Here is an 18,984-nt window from a genome sequence, read left to right as displayed (position 1 = left end):
GCAATTTAGATAAGGTTTGTCAGTCTTCCCACAATGGCTAGAATTCAAACCTCCAGGAAGTTGGAAATGAGTATTGTCCTCTCAACCAGAGCAGAGGCCCAAGTCTGATTTTCTGTTTTAGCCTTGACTTTTTGTGCAATCATTAAAAAAAAAAAAAGGTCTTTAATATGGCTCTTGCAAATGTCTCTGCCTCCAAATAAAGAAAAATAAAATATTTCATGCCTCACCAGAGAGCTGCTAGAACTCATTTTTGTTTGTAAATGTTAATCAAATGATAGGCATGGATACCTGCAAAGTATGGTTTCTCTCTAATTTAAAATTAGCCAAGTTATTGACTGAGGTCTGAGTAATTACTATAACTTGAGTCTGATGTGTAATTTGGTGCCATTCTTCCCTTTGCATTAATTTGGAGCTAGGTGAGAGTTTTAGGGCTTTTCATAGAGACAGCGTCTATATGATTTATTTAAATTCTGACCATGCTTTCTAATTATGTAAATATTTCAATCACCTCTCTTGCTGACTTGACTCTTAAGATGATAGAACACTTTCTATACATAATATTTGGTGAAGTTTCCCGGCTCCTATGCATTAAATGCTGTGAGAAAATATGTGTTACTGGGAAAGAAGAATGAAGCTGAGTGCTTTTCAATAATTCATCATTCTTCCAAGGTGAAAAATCCAGCACTTGCGTTTAGAAGCACTATCCACACACCCAACAATGTTGAAATTGCTTTTGTTCACTGAAATAGCTGGCTGTGTCATCAGCCCTTTCATTTATTGGGGTGTGCTAAAAGCTGTGTGCCAGCATTCAAGGTAGCTGTCCAACTCCTTGGCCGCTCCACAATGGGAAGTGTACGCCCGGGTCTTGACTGACTTCATAGTGATCAGTTCGAGGTGGCCTCATCTTTGCATGTGCAATCCTAAGAGAAAAAGAACCCAGAGTTAGCAATTCTGATGATTTCTCATTATGTTAACCTGTTATCTCCCACCTCCGGGCAAACTCATTTATCTCTTCAAACTCTCCCTTCTGCTCACTGCAAGACAGCTACACTGATTTTCTTCTTGTTCCCTCAAACACCATAAGCCAAACACCATTCCCACCCATTGGGGCCGAACTGCGAATCCTCGAAATACTGCTAGGCTTGTTCCTGGCTTCCTGCCGATCATACGTAAAAGAGACACCTTCCCTGATCACCCTCCTCAAATCACACACCCTGCTCTGCTCCCTTTTCTTCTATTGAACTCTCTATCTCCTCACCCTGCCTGGTTTTTTTCTTCAGTTGATATCATTGTTTGGCATACATTTATTTATCTATCTTTCCCACTTATTATCCTCAATTTTTTCCTCCACAACAATCGTATCAACATGAAATTCGTTTATTTTATGTGTTTATTGTCTCTTGCCCCTACTTTATCCTCAATGCCTATAACAATGAAACAGTTGCACAGCATTTGTTGATTGAATGCATGATTGAATCACGACTGATAATATTCTCCATAGCTTAACAAGGTGTGAAACGTCCCTATCCCTTAAAACAAAAATCCTAGCTTTTCAGCAAGACAGTTGGGATCTCTTTATAGTCAGGCTCGAAGCTTTTCAAATAATCTTAACTTCTGCCATATATTTGCCCCTAGCCCATGCGACATCTTTCCCACTGCAGAGGAGCATGAACTGCTCCCAGGGCTCGCTCGCCATTCTTGCCACTCTAAGTCTTTGTTCAAGCTGTATTGTGCTTCCTAACGTTTTCCTGATGAAATCTTACCCTTCCATATTAGCTTGCTAGAGCTGCCTTATTTACATTATGTTCCCAGACCAAAGTAAGCATCTGTAGGAGACAAGACGATGCCACCCCAAAATATGAAGGATTGTTGAGTTGAGGGCAATTAAGAAGAAACAGATGCAGGAAAGTTCTCTGCCCTCCCTCTATTCGTCTAAAAGCAGGACGTACATTTGCAAAGGCAAAAAGTATTCTACCGCCTCCTTCTACCACAGAGAACATAGGTCAATCACTGAAGAAAACTTTATATCTTTATGATCTAGAGATAATACCAGAGGAATCTACATGAACAAGCTGTACTAATGAGCCTTTATCTGCCATTTGTTTTTCTACTCACAAGTTCCCACCCCTGGAACTCAAAGGCCCTTTTCCTTTGTCTCATGACTTCTCTAAAATTTGCTGTTCCTTGTTGAAGCTGCTATATAAGCTGGAATTCTAAGCCACCTCTTTGAGCACTGCTTATTCCCTGGTCGTCTACTTGTATATGTGAAATTAAACTTCTGTTTTCCTCTTGCTGATCTGTCTTTTATTACAACAGCCCTTTCCAACTAAGACCTTATCGTTGAAGAAAAAAAAATGTTATTCTCCCCTACACACCCATAGGAGTTGAAGAGTAAATGAAAAAGTTAGTGAAATTAGTACTGTAAAAGGAAAAATATGGACCATGAGAACAAAGAAGAAAAAGGGACTCCAACTAAAAGTATCAAGAAAAGCATTTTGGAAGATATTCAATAAATTTTGATTGAATTCAATAATTACCCCTCAATTTAGTATATTTTGTGATAAACACATATGAAGAAGCAATGGGATAATGAAGGAAAAATGTTTCCACAGAAGAAATGTTTGCTTTTGTTTGGAGAAATGGATATTTGTAACACTAAGTGGGAAACAACCAAGGTTTTAAGAAGTTTAGGAGAGGCATGAAAGAACAAGACATGTTTGAGATGTTGCAAGCAGCTGAGAACACCTGGAATGTGTCCCAAGTATGGCGAAAGGCATGAGAGGTAATCAACCAGGAGTCATACCATGAATGTCTTTTGGCATAATTAGGAAATTAAATGTGCTTAGATATTGAACACCATGTTTCTTGTTCTTTATAAATTTTTCTAAAGTCCCAAAGTTGAGGACAATTACTCTTAAAAGGTACAACACACACCTCATTAAGTCTTACCAAGAATAGTTCAAAACAGTCTTTTTCCTCTTCTCTTTACCCCTCCTTCTGGCTTATATAAAAATTCAATTTGTTAAAGAGGAGATGAGGCCGGGCGCAGTGGCTCAAGCCTGTAATCCCAGCACTTTGGGAGGCCGAGGCGGGTGGATCACGAGGTCAAGAGATCGAGACCATCCTGGTCAACATGGTGAAACCCCGTCTCTACTAAAAATACAAAAAATTAGCTGGGCATGGTGGCGTGTGCCTATAATCCCAGCTACTCAGGAGGCTGAGGCAAGAGAATTGCCTGAACCCAGGAGGGGGAGGTTGCGGTGAGCCGAGATCGCGCCATTGCACTCCAGCCTGGGTAACAAGAGCGAAACTCCGTCTCAAAAAAAAAAAAAAAAAAAAAAAAAAATTAGCTGGGCATGGTGGTGCGTGCCTGTAATCCCAGCTACTCAGGAGGCTGAGGCAGGAGAATTGCCTGAACCCAGGAGGCGGAGGTTGCGGTGAGCTGAGATCGAGCCGTTGCACTCCAGCCTGGGTAACAAGAGTGAAACTCCGTCTCAAAAAAAAAAAAAAAAAAAAAAAAAGAGGAGATTAATAGAGGCAGTGAATATTATGCTTGGGGGAAAGTACTTTGCATTTCACATTCCTTTCCTTCTTTCTAAGAGGAGAGGGGAAGACTTAGAATGAGAGGAGGGAGGGAGAGGGAGAGAGAGAGAGACAGAGAGAGAGAGAGAGAGAGTGCAAGACATTCAGAGAGACTGAGGGTGCCTGCAAAGAGATAAGGTCAGCATTTCACCCCCGAGTTGATGTTTGCTGTAGAAACTCTTAGCTTCTTACCGGTAGCACTGCAAAAATGGAAGGCAGTGAGGGAATCCAGGTTATATGTATTTCTTGACCAGAGAATTCTGAAGGTGGGAAGCTGAGTCAAGAGCTACACTAGGAGTAGGAGTGCAAGGCTGGAAGCAAGGGTAGCAATGGGGCAGTTTCCTCTCCCAGCATTGTAGTGGCTGAGTGTGCCTCCTAGATAGTCACCAAGAAGAACTGCCTTCAAGGTAAGGTTGCCTCAGGGTCAAGGCACAGTGGATTGTGCTCCTGGGGCAGAAGAGGTTGCATGGGGATGGGAGCTGTGGAAGAGTCCAAAACAGACTCGCCAGAGAATACTTCACCCACTGCACGGATTGTACAATGTGGAAATGCCCCTAAAGAGCCCACAAATGTGCTCCACAAGGAAGCCAGGATTTGAATGCAGCTGCTGGAAGACCACAGGTGGCCAAGAGAGAATTTGATGCAGCCTCATCTGATTAAATAACTACCTCTTTTTTTCTTACTTTTTCTTTTCTTTTCTTTTCTTTTTTTTTTTTTTTAACTAGGCCAGATCCTAAAAGCTAGGGGCAAGAAATTGAGAGAGGAAATCAGAGAAAAGAAAAAGAGACCATGCTCCTATATCACTTCCTTGCTGCAGGAACATCTAGCTTTAAATTGGATGGTAAACTGAAGTATTAATTTAGACTTACTTAATTAATTTAATTCTACATCTAGCTGTAAAATGAGTGTACCTTCTGATTCAGTAAATGTAATAAGTCTGTTACACAGATGTTATATAGTGGATACAGAGTCCCTACAGGTTTCAGGTCAAGGAGCCATGTATTCAAGCTATTATTTAACAGACAACACCAGTAAAATCCTATGCTTTGTTCCTAGCCCAATCATTACTTTCTCACGTGAGTCAACCCTCCCATCACCTTGATTATTTTTCCCTATTTTTAATATTTACCCCTATGGTGATACTTGCCTCTAAATGCCTCTTTCTCATACTTGTTTGGAAGCTAATGGGGATAGAAATTTCCCTTACCTTTTTTGTTTTGTTTTGTTCTTTTATTCTACCAGTTCATCCATAAAAACTTAATAAATAAAAGGGGAAAATTGCATATATATTTTCTGTGGCTTTACACCAAATTTCCTGAAAGTGGAGATTATAACCTATTTGTATTTATATTCTTGAATTTATCTCGACTAGCACTCAATAGCCATTTGTTGAAACGAAATTAATTTTAAATTCTTTTTAGTGACTTTGAAATCTAATAATTCCCACATGACATCTGCAGCTTCTGAATGTTTCCTGTTGTCTATTTTTCTGCCAGTTCTCATTCATGTTGTCTTATCTCCCCATGAGCTTGGTTATATCATTGACTGTGCGCGGGACTTTGGTTTGAAAAGCATTCCTAGAAATAATTTGAGGCATAGAATATTATATTACTTGAGGAGAATTTTTGTTTGCTTCCGTAGGTACCTGGGGAGATTAATAAAAAAAAGATTTTTTTTTAAAAGAGGATTTCCCACTATGTTACCCACACCAGAATACAGTGGCATGATTTTGGCTCACTGCAACCTCAACCTCCCAGTCTCAACCAATCCTCCCACCACAACCTCTTGAGTAGCTGAGACCACAGGTGCACACCACCCTGCCCGGCAATTAAAAAAAAAAATTTTTTTTTTTTTTATAGAGACTGGGTTTTGCCATGTTACCCAAGCTGGTCTTGAACTCCTGAGCTAAGGTGATCAGTGTGCCTCAGCCTCCCAGAGTGCTGGGACTAGAGGCATGAGCCATTGCACTTGGCCAACAAGGATTATTTTAATCCAATTTTAGAGTGAGCTTGTTCTGCATAATCTGAGACAGGTTACAGCTAGGGAGAAGGCTAGTTTACTGCTGGGTTACCTTTACTCCTGAAGCATAGCCTTTTGAGTCCCAATCCAAGATAAAGGTGGTTTACCAAACTCAGTGTTCAGCCCTGTACCCTTTTAAGATTATGAAAACTCTGGTTGGTCTTAGCAGCCTCATCTGGATCAGCAAATGTTCTCAGGGCAAAACCAGCTCCAATTGCTGAGTTAAAGTCATTAAGGTAAGAGTCCCTTTCTTTTTCCAATCTTGACCTAATACTGCTCATTGTTCTGTTATCTCTGATGCCCTCAAGTGGATGATTTTTATCTCCTGTCCCTATTTTCTAGTTGTCCTTGGTGTCAGGCTTGCTCCAAATTATGCAGTCCATCATTACTAGATGTTGAAGTCTTGAAAACCACAATGTTGAACTGACTTGTTGCTTTTTTTCTAACTTTAAAAGAATTACCATTGACTTTGGTGGATTTTAAATTAGCCATAGCAGGAATCCTGGATTGTTGCCTGAGCACTGGGTAACATTTTGAAAGCTACCAGGAAATGTTAATGAAATACCACATTCTATACCTCCAGAGTTCAGCCAAGTGTCTCCTCAATTTTAGAGTGATACAGAATATATTCAAACTTTCATGCAAGTTAGTGCTAATTCCCTATGAATCTGTATCATTTTGACTGCAATACAATGTAAGAATCAACCTTGTGGTAATTTCAAGTTTTTATAGCACCCACTTACCAAAACAACAGGACCTGTGAAAAAGCAAAAGAGAGAAATAGAACAATGAAGCCTGGCAAATCAGACCCTAAGGACAAGACTTCTTTCTGCAATGACTTTAAGATTATTTATCCATTACTACTTATCCAAACATTTATTAGAACCTTATGATATGCCAGGTATGATAATGGATGCTACAGGCGGGAAGCAAAATTTAAAAAGGAAGCCATGGTTCCTGTCCTCCCATTACAGTGTCTGTGCCTGGCAACTGCTTAATATACTATTAGTATAAAAACATTGCAAATACAATCGGAGAGAGTGTTTTATTTGTTCTACGGCCCAAACATATTTGCAGTGGGTCAAAAAATGGGAGCTTCATGGTAACAACAGGTGATCATTTGCTCAGAGTGTAATGAAGAGGGAAAGAGAATGAGAAAGATTTGGCATGTTGGGAGGAAGTTTTTGGCTGTGCTGGTTGGGATAAGGGCAGGCAAGGGGACTGACAGGTGCAGTGACCCTGAGTCTCACCCTCTTTTTTAATATTTTCCCTTCGTGCTGCATGTCCACTTCCAGGATGAGACTCCCTTTCTCCTACCTCACCTCTCTTTTGAGTATGACCAAGCAAAGAACAGTGAGAGTTCCTCTCAGATGAATCAGCAGCTGTCTGTAATGGAGCCAAAATCAAGACAAAGCTCTGCTCTCACTAATTTTCTAGATCAGAGGCTTTATTTAAAAAGGCTGAAGGAGAATTGAAAAATTTCCAACTGAGTAACCTTACTTACTCCCTAGACCCTTTCCAGGAATTGCCAACAATGCTAAATAAAGAAACTACTAAGCCAAGCACATTTTCTTTCTTTCTTTTTCTTTTCTTTTCTCTTTTTTTCTTTCTTTTCTTTTTTTTTTTTTTTTTTTTTTTTTTTTTTTTTTTTTTTCACGAGACATAGGGCTTTATTAGTGGGGAAATGTACATACAGAGTAGTCCAGCAGCGGCAGTATGGACAAGAAAACTGCAGTCCTTTTGCGGAAAGCGTGTAGCTTACACAGCGTTTTCACTTAGCACTCCCCCTAACAATGTCCACCTGGCAACTTTCCTGTTAACCCAGAACAAAAGGCCTTGATTCTCCCGTGCAGCAGGTGTTCCACAGGCCCATCCAGGGGCTCAGGTGTTCCTTATGGATAAGAAATGACTCTCCTGATTGGCCATTCCCGAATTCCTTAGCTCAGAATTCCAAACCGATATTCAGATGCACCTGCCATACAGCGTCATTCTCAGGGTCTGCGCCTAGGATTGCCGTCAGATACACGGATAGGGTTTGGCTCTGTGTTCCCACCCAAATTTCGTGCTGAATTACCTTCACATGTTGAAGGAGGGGCCTTGTGGGAAGTGATTGGATTCCAGGGGCGGCCTTCCCCCTTGCTGTTCTCAGGATAGAGTCTCGAGAGATCTGATGGTTTAAAAGCTGGCGCTTCCTGCCTGCCCACCGCCTCCTGCCACCTCGGGAGGAGAGGGCTTGCTTCCCCTTTGCCTTCTACTGCGCCTGGACGTTTCCTGAGGCCTCCCCAGCCATGTGGAACTGTGAGTCAGTTAAATCTCTTTTCTTTATAAGTCACCCAGTCGCAGGTAATTATTTTTAGCAGTGTGAAAACAGACTACCATAGGTATGGGCGCCAAGTTGGCAAGAGGTAGACTGCTGTGGCTTCGAAATGTGTGAAGTTGGCCAGGCTGAAAGACAGTGCCTAGACTTCCCTCTCCTGTGGTGCTGTTCAGGTGCACCACAGGGTAGACTCTTGGGGGATTTGAAGGCTGGAAGAGAAGCAGCAGCCATTAGGTAGCGTTGTGTTTTACCTACCAGCTCACCTTGTGGCGAGAGGCAGCGGCTGGGTGTGCAATTGCGGCACCTTTCCCTGGATCCTTTAGTTTTTCTGACTCCTGGGCATGTATGGGTGTTTAGCTGCCTTACAGAAGAAAGTGGCTTCTGCGGGACAGCTATACCATTAAGGTCAGAGGCAGCAGCAATTGACACAGGATTCAGCTGGCTTTGTAAGCTCCGGATTGGGCTTGTGGGTTCCAGCTTCTTTCTGCTGTCCCTCACTTTCCTCCTGCCTTTCCCTCTTGATTGCCTCTCCAGCATCAGGCTGGAAGAACAGAGCCTCACACAAACTGTTAACCAGCTCCCACAATTGTGGGAGGTCCGATTCCTGTAACGAATCCCATCTTCTGTTTCTTTGACAGAACCCTAACTAATGTGGTAAATTGTAGAAACTAATATGCTATTTAAAAAATTTATAATAAGGGCAATTTTTGCTAACATTATAAGTTATTTCACTGTGAAAGCTACTTGTTTGATAAAGGCGTAGTACTCCTATAATTAAATGTGCGAGCACATAGAAACCCTGGTATTTCTGTCTTGAAAAATAATTATATTTGAATTTAGCGTAATTTGAAATTTTATTTCCTTGGACATTATAATCAAACCTTTCAATTTATAAAAGAGAAAGGTAAATATGACTAAAAACTAATTGGCACAATAGCTAGCGTATACCTTTTTTTAAAATTGTACTTTAGGTTCTGGGATACATGTGCAGATCATGCAGGATTGTTGCATAGGTACATTCATGGCAATGTGGTTTGCTGCCTCCATCCACCCCCCGACCCCTGCACACCCCTGTCACCTACATCTGGCATTTCTCCCCATGTTATCCCTCCCACCCCATCTCCACCTCCCACTGTCCCTCCCTTACCCCCCAACAGACCCCAGTGTGTGATGCTCCCCTCCCTGCGTCCTTGTGTTCTCATTGTTCATCACCCGCCTATGAGTGAGAACATGTGGTGTTTGATTTTCTGTCCTTGTGTCAGTTTGCTGAGGATTATCGTTTTCAGATTCATCCATGTCCCTACAAAGGACACAAACTCATCATTTTTAATGGCTGCATAGTATTCCATGGTGTATATGTGCCACATTTTCCCTGTCCAGTCTATCATCGATGGGCATTTGGGTTGGTTCCAGGTCTTTGCTATTGTAAACAGTGCTGCAATGAACATACGTGTGTACGTGTTTTTATAATAGAATGATTTATAATTGTTTGGATATATACCCAGTAATGTGATTGCTGGGTCAAATGGAATTTCTGTTTCTAGGTCCTTGGGGAAGCACCACACTGTCTTCCACAATGGTTGACCTAGTTTACACTCCCACCAACAGTGTAAAAATATTCCTATTTCTCCACATCCTCTCCAGTATCTGTTGTCTCCAGATTTTTTAATGATTGCCAATCTGACTGGTGTGAGATGGTATCTCAATGTGGTTTTGATTTGCATTTCTCTAATAATCAGTGATGATGAGCATTTTTTCATTTTTTTTTTTGGCCTCATATATGTCTTCTTGTGAATAGTGTCTGAACCCACTTTTGGATGGGTTTGTTAGGTTTTTCTCTTGTAAATCTGTATTAGTTCTTTATAGATTTTGGATATTAGCCCTTTGTCAGATGGGTAGATTGCAAAAATTTTTTCCCATTCTGTTGGTTTGCTTGTTCACTCTAATGATTGTTTCTTTTGCTGTGCAGAAGCTCTGGAGTTTAATTAGGTCCCATTTGAATATTTTGGCTTGTGTTGCCATTGCTTTTGGTGTTTTAGTCATGAAGTCCTGGCCTATGCCTATGTCCTGAATGGTTTTGTCTAGGTTTTCTTCTAGGGTTGTTATGGTGTTAGGTCTTATGTTTAAATCTTTAAGCCATCTGGAGTTAATTTTAGTGTAAGGTGACAGGAAGGGGTCCAGTTTCTGCTTTCTGCACACTGCCAGCCCGTTTTTCCAACACCATTTATTAAACAGGGAATCCTTTCCCCATTGCTTGTTTTTGTGAGGTTTGTCAAAGATCAGATGGTTGTAGATGTGTGGCATTGCCTCGATGGCCTCTGTTCTGCTCCAGTGGTTTGGTACCAGTGTTCTGTTTTGGTACCAGCACCATGCTGTTTTGATTACTGTAGCCTTGTAGTATAGCATGAAATCAGATAGCGTGATGCCTCTGGCTTTGTTCTTTTTGCTCAGATTGTCTTGGCTATGTGGGCTCTCTTTTGGTTCCATATGAAGTTTAAGGTGTTTTTTTTCCAGTTCTGTGAAGAAGGTCATTGGTAGCTTGATGGGGATAGTGTTGAATCTATAAATTACTTTGGGCAGTATGGCCATTTTCACGATATTGATTCTTCCTAACCATGAACATCAATGTTTCTCCATCTGTTTGTGTCCTCTCTTATTTCCTTGAGCAGTGGTTTGTAGTTCTCCTTGAAGAGATCCTTTACATTCTTTGTTAGTTGTATTCCTAGGCATTTTATTATCTTTGTACCAATTGTGAATGGGAATTTGCTTATGATTTGGCTCTCTGTTAGTCTGTTACTGTTGTATAGAAATGCTTGTGGGTTTTGCCCATTGATTTTGTATCCTGAGACTTTGCTGAAGTTGCTTATCAGTTTAAGGAGATTTTGGGCTGAGATGATAGGGTCTTCTAAATATAAAATCATGTTGTCTGCAAATAGAGGCAATTTGACTTCCACTTTTCCTGATTGAATGCCCTTTATTTTTTCTTTCCTAATTGCCCTTGCAGGAACTTCCAATACTATATTGAATAGGAGTGGTGAGAGAGGGCATCCTTATCTAGTGCCAGATTTCAAAGGGAATGCTTCCAGTTTTTGCCCATTCAGTATCATATTGGCTATATGTTTGTTGTAAATAGCTTTTATTGTTTTGAGATATATTCCTTTGATATCTAGTTTATTGAGAGTTTTTAACATAAAGGGCTGTTGAATTTTGTCACAGGCGTTCTCTGCATCTATGGAGATAATCATGTGGCTTTTGTCTTTGGTTCTGTTTATGTGGTGGATTGTGTTGATAGAGTTGCGTATGTTGAACCAGCCTTGCATCCCTGGGATGAAGCCTACTTGATAGTGCTGTTGCAGTTGGTTTGCCAGTATTTTATTGAAGATTTTTGCGTCTATGTTCATCATGGATATTGGCCTGAAGTTTTCTTTTCTTGTTGAGTCTCTGCAGGGTTTTGGTATCAGGATGATGCTGGTCTCATAAAATGATTTGGGAAAGATTTCCTCTTTTTGTATTGTTTGGAATAGTTTCAGAAGGAATGGTACCAACTCCTCTTTGTACGTCTGATAGAATGCATCTGTGAACCCGTCTGCACCTCGACTTTTCTTTGATCTGTAGGCTATTTATTGCTGCCTCAACATCAGCCTTTGTTTTTGGTCTATTCAAGGTTTCAACTTCTTCCTGGTTTAGGCTTGGGAGGGTGCAAGTGTCCAGGAATTTATCCATTTCTTCCATGTTTACTGGTTTATGTGCATAGAGTTGTTTGTAGTAATCTCTAATGGTGGTTTGTATTTCTGTGGAATCAGTGTTGATATCCCCTTTATCATTTCTTATTGCATCTATTTGATTTTTCTCCCTTTTCTTTTTTTATTCTGGCTAAAGGTCTGTTTTGATCTTTTCAAAAAACCAGATCCCAGATTTATTGATTTTTTTGAAGGGTTTTTTGTGTCTCTGTCTCCTTCAGTTCTGCTCTGATCTTAGTTATTTCTTGTCTTCTGCTAGCTTTTGAGTTTTTTTGATCTTGCTCCACTAGCTCTTTCAATTTGGGTGATATGGTGTTGATTTTAGATCTTTCCTCACTTCTCTGGTGGGCATTTATTGCTATAAATTTTCCTCTAGACACTGCTTTAAATGTGTCCCAGAGATTCTGGTATGTTGTGTCTTTGTTCTCGTTGCTTTATTTCTACCTTCATTTCATTGTTTATCCAGTCAATATTCAGTAGCCAGTTGTTCAGTTTCCATGAAGTTGTGCGATTCTGAGTTAGTTTCTTAATTCCAAGTTCTAATTTGATTGCCCTGTGGTCTGAGAGACTGTTTGTTATGATTTCCATTCTTTTGCATTTGCTGAGGAGTGATTTATTGCCAATTATGTGGTCAATTTTAGAGTAGGTGCAATGCCGTGCTGAGAAGAATGTATAATCTGTGGAGAATATGTATATTTGGGGTGGAGATTTCTGTAGATGCCACATTTTCTAAGTATGAAAGAGAATTCGAGAGTTAAACAGACTAACAAAATGCTGTGGAAATTAATCAAGCTCCTCATCTTAGTTTTTCCTAAGTCTCAAAACCAGAGCTGTGACTATGAGTCATAATGTCGCACCATCTTCTCTCTCTCTATTGTAAATCATTCAACCGAAACTACACACTTTGGTGAAGTTAAAATATTTATGAATAAGCTGACTGAACAAACACACCTTGGAGCTTGAATGTGAAAGCTAAAGACAAATATGCCAAGATTGCATTTTACAGAGTTAGGAGATAGGAAGTTCAAAGGTTACAAATGTGAAACATTGAGAATTAAAGGGTCAAAAAATGAAAGCAAATACAACTGCATGAAGACTGCAGTAATTCATATTTCCTGGGGAAGCTAATCTGATACTAGCAGTCATAATTGTAAAATTGCATTGTTTTTAGTGTTCATTTTCTATTATGTTATTTAGTTAATTAAGCTTAGTTGTTCAATTAAATTTTAATTAATACAGTAATGGGAACTAGGCAAACAAAGCCCTGCTTACCAGCAGTCCTTTGGAACCTGCTTTGATGAATAGGTCAAAATGATTTATAATTAGGTGTCAATTATTTATATGCAGATTATGTTGTTAAAAGCCCCAAGGGCATATTGAAAAGTTTATTTTCTTCAAGAGCTTTCAACTTCCTCCCTACCTATTACCTTATTTATATATGTTAATTTTCTTAAGTTGATAGATATTCACAGAGAGTAAAATACAACTATAAAACAGCATTTCTCTGTTTGCTTTTACAAGTTCTAAGCCTATGGCAAGTGAATTAGTAGAGTTTTCTTGTGTTTTGTTTGGTTTAGTACATGTAACAGGAGCTCATCAGTGGAGAACGTGGTATCTATTGACAAGAATAAATAAGACTAAATTTAGGATTTTATTTTTTTTAGAGAAAATGTGTCATAAATAGATTGGCTGATTTATTCTTTCCATTGCTTTTCCTCTTTTCCTCCCTTCCTCTATAGCTTCCTTTTTTACTGCTACTTTGCCAGGAGTTTCTGGGTCTTTATGTTTATTTGTACATGGGGACGCACTGATCAAGTGTTTGTTAAATGTAACGTTTGATCAAATATACTTTACATTTGTATAGAACTTGCATGAATGTTTTCTTTTCATTCTCACAATTCTTCTGTTTACCAAAAAAATCCTATTTTTTTTCTTTTACAAATGCAAAATTAAGTCTAAGAAAAGCAAAGTATTAGACTCAAGATTGACAGTTACTAACTAATGGAGTTGCTATTATTATAACACACTCATTGATATTGACCAATTTTATGTGCCATAAAATTAGATTAAAATATTACTATCTATGAAATGTTTTATGGTTATGCTACAAAGGCATATGGTGGAACATGATCTATGTGTGAATATTCTGTCTACTAAAGCTAAGGCCATCTAACCAACCTCTCTGCATGTTAGATAAACTTAGATCCCCAACCATTTCTGCTCTCCAAACATGGAGTCCTCTGAGATACAATCTGCAATACTTGGAATATTTAAATGTTCTTCTCACTTGCAAATGTTCATTTTTGGCCTTAGGTCAAGACTACTTTTTATGTTTTCTATAAGACTGGTGTCCTTATCTAATGTTTTTTCCATGAAGCTAGACGAAAGGGTCACACAATCTGTATGTAACTGTGACTTGTGATTTTAGTTAATGTACCTATGTTGAACCAGAGTCACCTTGCCTATTATAATTTTACATTTGTATTTGTGTAAATGCCGAGAAATAGCATTTTTTTATTTTTAAAATGTCTGATGCAATTTTCTTTAATAAGTACATGATCTCTACATCTTTTCTGTAACCTTTCTGAAAACATTAAAATTTTCTAACTGGATAGGTTTATGAATTTTAAAAAATGATTAGTGGGACAACACATCCTCCATTAACTTTGGACAAAAGTGGCTCACCCATTTAAAAAGAAAAACCACCAACATTCCATAGAAATATTTATGGAAAATTAAATACAGTCACTACTGAAGAGCTGATAAAGAATATAGGGCATATGAAGCAAAAATACCTACTAAAATATATGTATATGTATGTATGTACATATAAGTAAAAATGTATGTAAACATGTGCCTATATGCTAAAATATAAATGTTGAATATATGTCTACATGTAGTTTTTACACAAATAATAAATATGTATACACATACAAATAAGAAATACTCTACCTCAGTTTTCCTTAGGTAAGCAGAAAAAAAATCTATATATAGATATATATACTGATTCACTTTGTCATAGATTAGCTGAAGATGAAACATTTTGAGTCAGGCATGAGGCTTGAGGCTTCTACCTGCTTTACTGTTACATTTACATTTTATCCTCTCTTCTGCAATTGGCTAAAGCCCTAGTAGAAATGGGCACAGGAAGTGGGCACAGGAAGTTCTTTGAAATTGCATTGACAATTACTGGATGTAGGCAGCTATATATATTATAATTACATCAATTACAATTACATTACAATGTAATGCCTCATCCCCATCCCACCCTCCATAGTTCTACACGTTCAGTGGACAGAAGCTAAAGCAGGGTAAAATCCATTCTGAGTTTCTTACTTGAGGCTACAGATGAGGTTGTTGTTTATTTATTATTTATAATTTTATAATTATTTATAATAAAACTAAATAATATTATTATAAATACATTTCATTGGATCTTACACCTACTTGCACATTTAAGCTCCGTAGGCTTTGCAGTGTTTACCACCAAGTATTTCCACAAAACCCAAAAAGGTGGCTAATGTGCTCTCATAAACAATTATGCCTCCTTGGGACTCTGCTATTGCTCCATTAGCTTTCAAATATTCCCCTGGGCACCATAATCTTCTAGTAGGCTCTGCCACTGCTCCCCCAGGCATCATTGAGAATGTGCTCAAGTCCCGAAGTGGATAAATGGGCAAAGGTAGCATGCCTTTCCTCCCTTTGTGTTATAATTTGTCAAAGAGATCCCCAAGCAGCCCTGCCTCTACACCAACGTTTTCAGAGCTTTTGTGTAAAACTGCTCTTTCTATTTTTGTTAAATTTTTCTCATTCTAGACCATCTGGGCTGGACATGTATTCGATCAACAGCCACTATGTTGTGCTGAAATTTCTTATTCCCTTTCAATGACAGAGACTTTGTTATAAATGTGTCATGCCTGGTTCCTTCTTCTCTTTAGGTGAACTCTTTTTCCAGAAGGTTTTTCATTCCCTGTAGAAAGAGACTTAAGTTAGGGCCATACCAAAATTTTCTGGAGGAATCAGAATATCAACAGAAGACATAGATCATACCAGAGATGAAATCCTTGCTGCGGAAATAAGCACACATTGATAGACTGGTAGAACTTAAAGGTCAGTTGATACTCTGAAGTTTCATTCAAAAATGAAAAAACAAATGATAAATTCAGAAGATAGAAACTTCATACATAAAATTCATTTGATTAAAGGAGGTTGAGTCAATGCTATAAAATTGAGAGTCCTCTTGAAGTTTCCAAATTGGCCAAAAAAAGTTGAGGAAGATAATTCTGGAGATGGAAGTTTGGTTTTACCACTTATTTGTCATTAAATCTCTTAGGTCCTTAATTTTCCCATCTGTGAAATGATAAGTCCTAACAGAAACAGGAGAAAATTGTTGACTTAGGTACTATACTCTTCCTCTTTGGATAAAGAATCATGTAATTATTTTTCACCTTATTTCTAATTAGTGAAAAAATACATGTTATTTTTGTAATGTGAGATTTTAGAGTCTTTTGTAGAATGCTCTTTGTAATGCATGGCTATCACAAGCAGGTTATTTTACTATTTCACAGTTACATCACTTCTATAAATTAGGATAAGACAGCGTGGATAGAGGCTCCTTTTGATGTGAGTCCTCCTAACCTAGCTGCAGTTTTCTCAAATTTGTTCAGGGGCCAGGCTTGGTGGGAAGAAAGGGTCCCAACAATGCTGGCTGTATCATACTGAATTTTTCTTTCCTTTCTCTTGGGTCCTAAAGGGTACCCTAGAACAGTGGGGGAAAGCTAAGAGCAAAATTATTTGTACATACTAAGCACTGTGAGAAGCTTTGCCCTTAAGCTTTGAATTTCTGAGTCTGACTAAGAAGAGTTAATTAAAATGGAAGTGCATGACTTCCCTCAGAGTTCACTGAGCTCTTTCCCTAGGACCCAAATTTTACTCTCATTATTTAGTTACTGAGATGATCTGGTTGTGTACACTGTAAAACACCATATGAATGTTGTTAGTCATCATGTGAGGAAGAATTCAGAGCTGATTCATTAAGCAGCATTTACTGCTAATACTAAGGCCCAAAGTCCCAATGAACACTGAAGTTTTATATTAGGGATGAAATTCCTATGACCTAGTACACCAGCCTGGAGCTAAAAATTAAAATTTCAGCAAAAGAATCAATTCCTTTCTTAGCAGATCACCTTAGATAAGTCTATATAATTTCAGGAGTCTTTGGGGGAATATTTCTTGGCTGACATGTCCTATTTTCCATTGACTTGCTATCATAGAAGCCAGAGGTGAACAAAGTCACAAAGATAAGATGTCCTCCCCTGTGGTGTCTCCATTCCAGATGTCATTGTTCGGGCTTGCTACTGGGACTCTGGGTCCACACTGAGCTCCAACAGGAATGGCAAATTGGAAACTCTAATTTGCTGTCCTGTGGTCTGTGCTCCTCCCACGCTACAGAGAAATATTGCCTTCCACTCAGCTGTCTCCACAGATCACAGTAAAATAACTCTTTAGGGTGCCTCTGGATTTTTTTTTTCATATATTTCCTTCTCCTTTCAGGGACAGGGGTGAGAAACTTTGTGTTCCAAAATTGCTCTTCCTTCCCTGTTACTAGTTTGCTCCCTAAAATGGTCCATTTCCGTTGGTTCAAACTTATGAACTTTAGTCCTTTATTCTTTAGGTTAACTTCACCCACCACAGGTCCATATCCTCAGTCCCTAAAGCAAATAAACTGATAGCATATCCATTTCCATTAGTCTTCTAGAAGTATTTAGTCAAGTCCGAATTTAAGTGAAATTAAAAAAAAAAAAAAAAAAGATGTATGTTGCCAAATGGAGTTTTTCTGCTATAAGAATATCCTAGCCATAAAGTATTGGCAGTGACACATAGATTCTACCCTTTATGGTATTTTTTTAAAGTATGAAACTACTTGTCTGAGAAGGTATATTTATTTTTGCCTAGAAATGGGATGGAGTGGAATCTGTGATTCAACCAGTGGACTATAAACTGAATTTCTACTAAAATTTAGCATTTCACCCCTCAGGTAATGTTCCTGAAAGAAAACATATCACATCTGGAAAAAGTATCTCATCTGTGCATCATTGCTCATTTATTCAGAAATTGCTAGTGAGTATCTACTACACGTGTGTCAGTCAGTGTTCCAGTTTCTGGGTTATGGTAGTGAACAAGATGACAAAGTCCTGGCCCTTAAGGAATTAAAACAAGATGGCAAAGTCCTAGCTCTTACAAAGTTAAAGAAAGAAAAAAGAGAACTCCATATTGCTATATAGGAAATTGTGTTGGCTTAGGTTGCCATAACAAAGTATCACTGGGTGATATTTTGTTTAAGACTGGGTGGCTTTAAACAAGATCAATTTATTTCTCATAGTTCTAGAGATTGGAAAATCCAAGATCGAGTTTCTGGCATGGTTCAGTTCTGGTGAGGTTTGTCTTCCTGGCTTGCAGATGAGTACCTCCCTCTGTGTCCTCACATAGTAGAGAGAGAACCTGCTCTATAGTCTCTTAGGTTAAGGATACTAATTCCATCATGAGGTCCCTACCCTCCTTATCTCATCTCAACCTAATTACATACCAAATACTATCACGTTAGAGGTTAAAGCTTTAACATAAGCATTTTGAGAGGACACAATTCAGTCCACAGCAAAAATAAATAGGGAGATGTGATGGAGAGTACTGGGGTAGATGAGAAATTTTAGGATAAATGAGAACTTTCTGAGGAGGAGCTAGCTGAGCTGAGATGAGAGCTGAGAAAGTAGCAATCTTGTGTGATGCTTAGGTAGAAATCATTTCAGACACAGGAACAGCAAATGCAAAAGCCCCGAGTATCTAAAGAGTATAGAAGGCAGATGTGGTGTAAGATGAGGGAGAAAGAGATAATGTCAGCTTGGACTAGGATGGTGGCTCTGGAGATACAGGGAAGTGGATGAATCAGAAACACAGAACTGTAAGAACTTACAGATTCAATGTGGAAGATGAGTAGAAGGAGGAATCAAGGTGATTTCTGGGCAATTGGATGTACCATCTACCATTTCCTGTAATCAGAGAAAGTAAAAACAATTCTTTATAAATTCAGAACATTGGTAAATCATTGACACAAATGACCTCATAAAGATACCAGTATAGCTATGGATTGATCATTCTGAAATATAATGAAATTATCTTCAAAATAAGTTCTTATCCAAAATCATTTTTAGAGACTTCAAAACTGGTAATATGGAAACGGAAAGATGGAACTCATCGAAATCAAGTAACAGATCATGAATTAACATATTACATTTGGAATTGCCTTCCCATTGTTTATTTCACTTTTAT

This window comes from Saimiri boliviensis, chromosome 7 (assembly GCF_048565385.1).
Source record: "Saimiri boliviensis isolate mSaiBol1 chromosome 7, mSaiBol1.pri, whole genome shotgun sequence".
NCBI classification, from domain to species: domain Eukaryota; kingdom Metazoa; phylum Chordata; class Mammalia; order Primates; family Cebidae; genus Saimiri; species Saimiri boliviensis.
Note: the sequence above shows the minus strand (reverse complement) of the source record.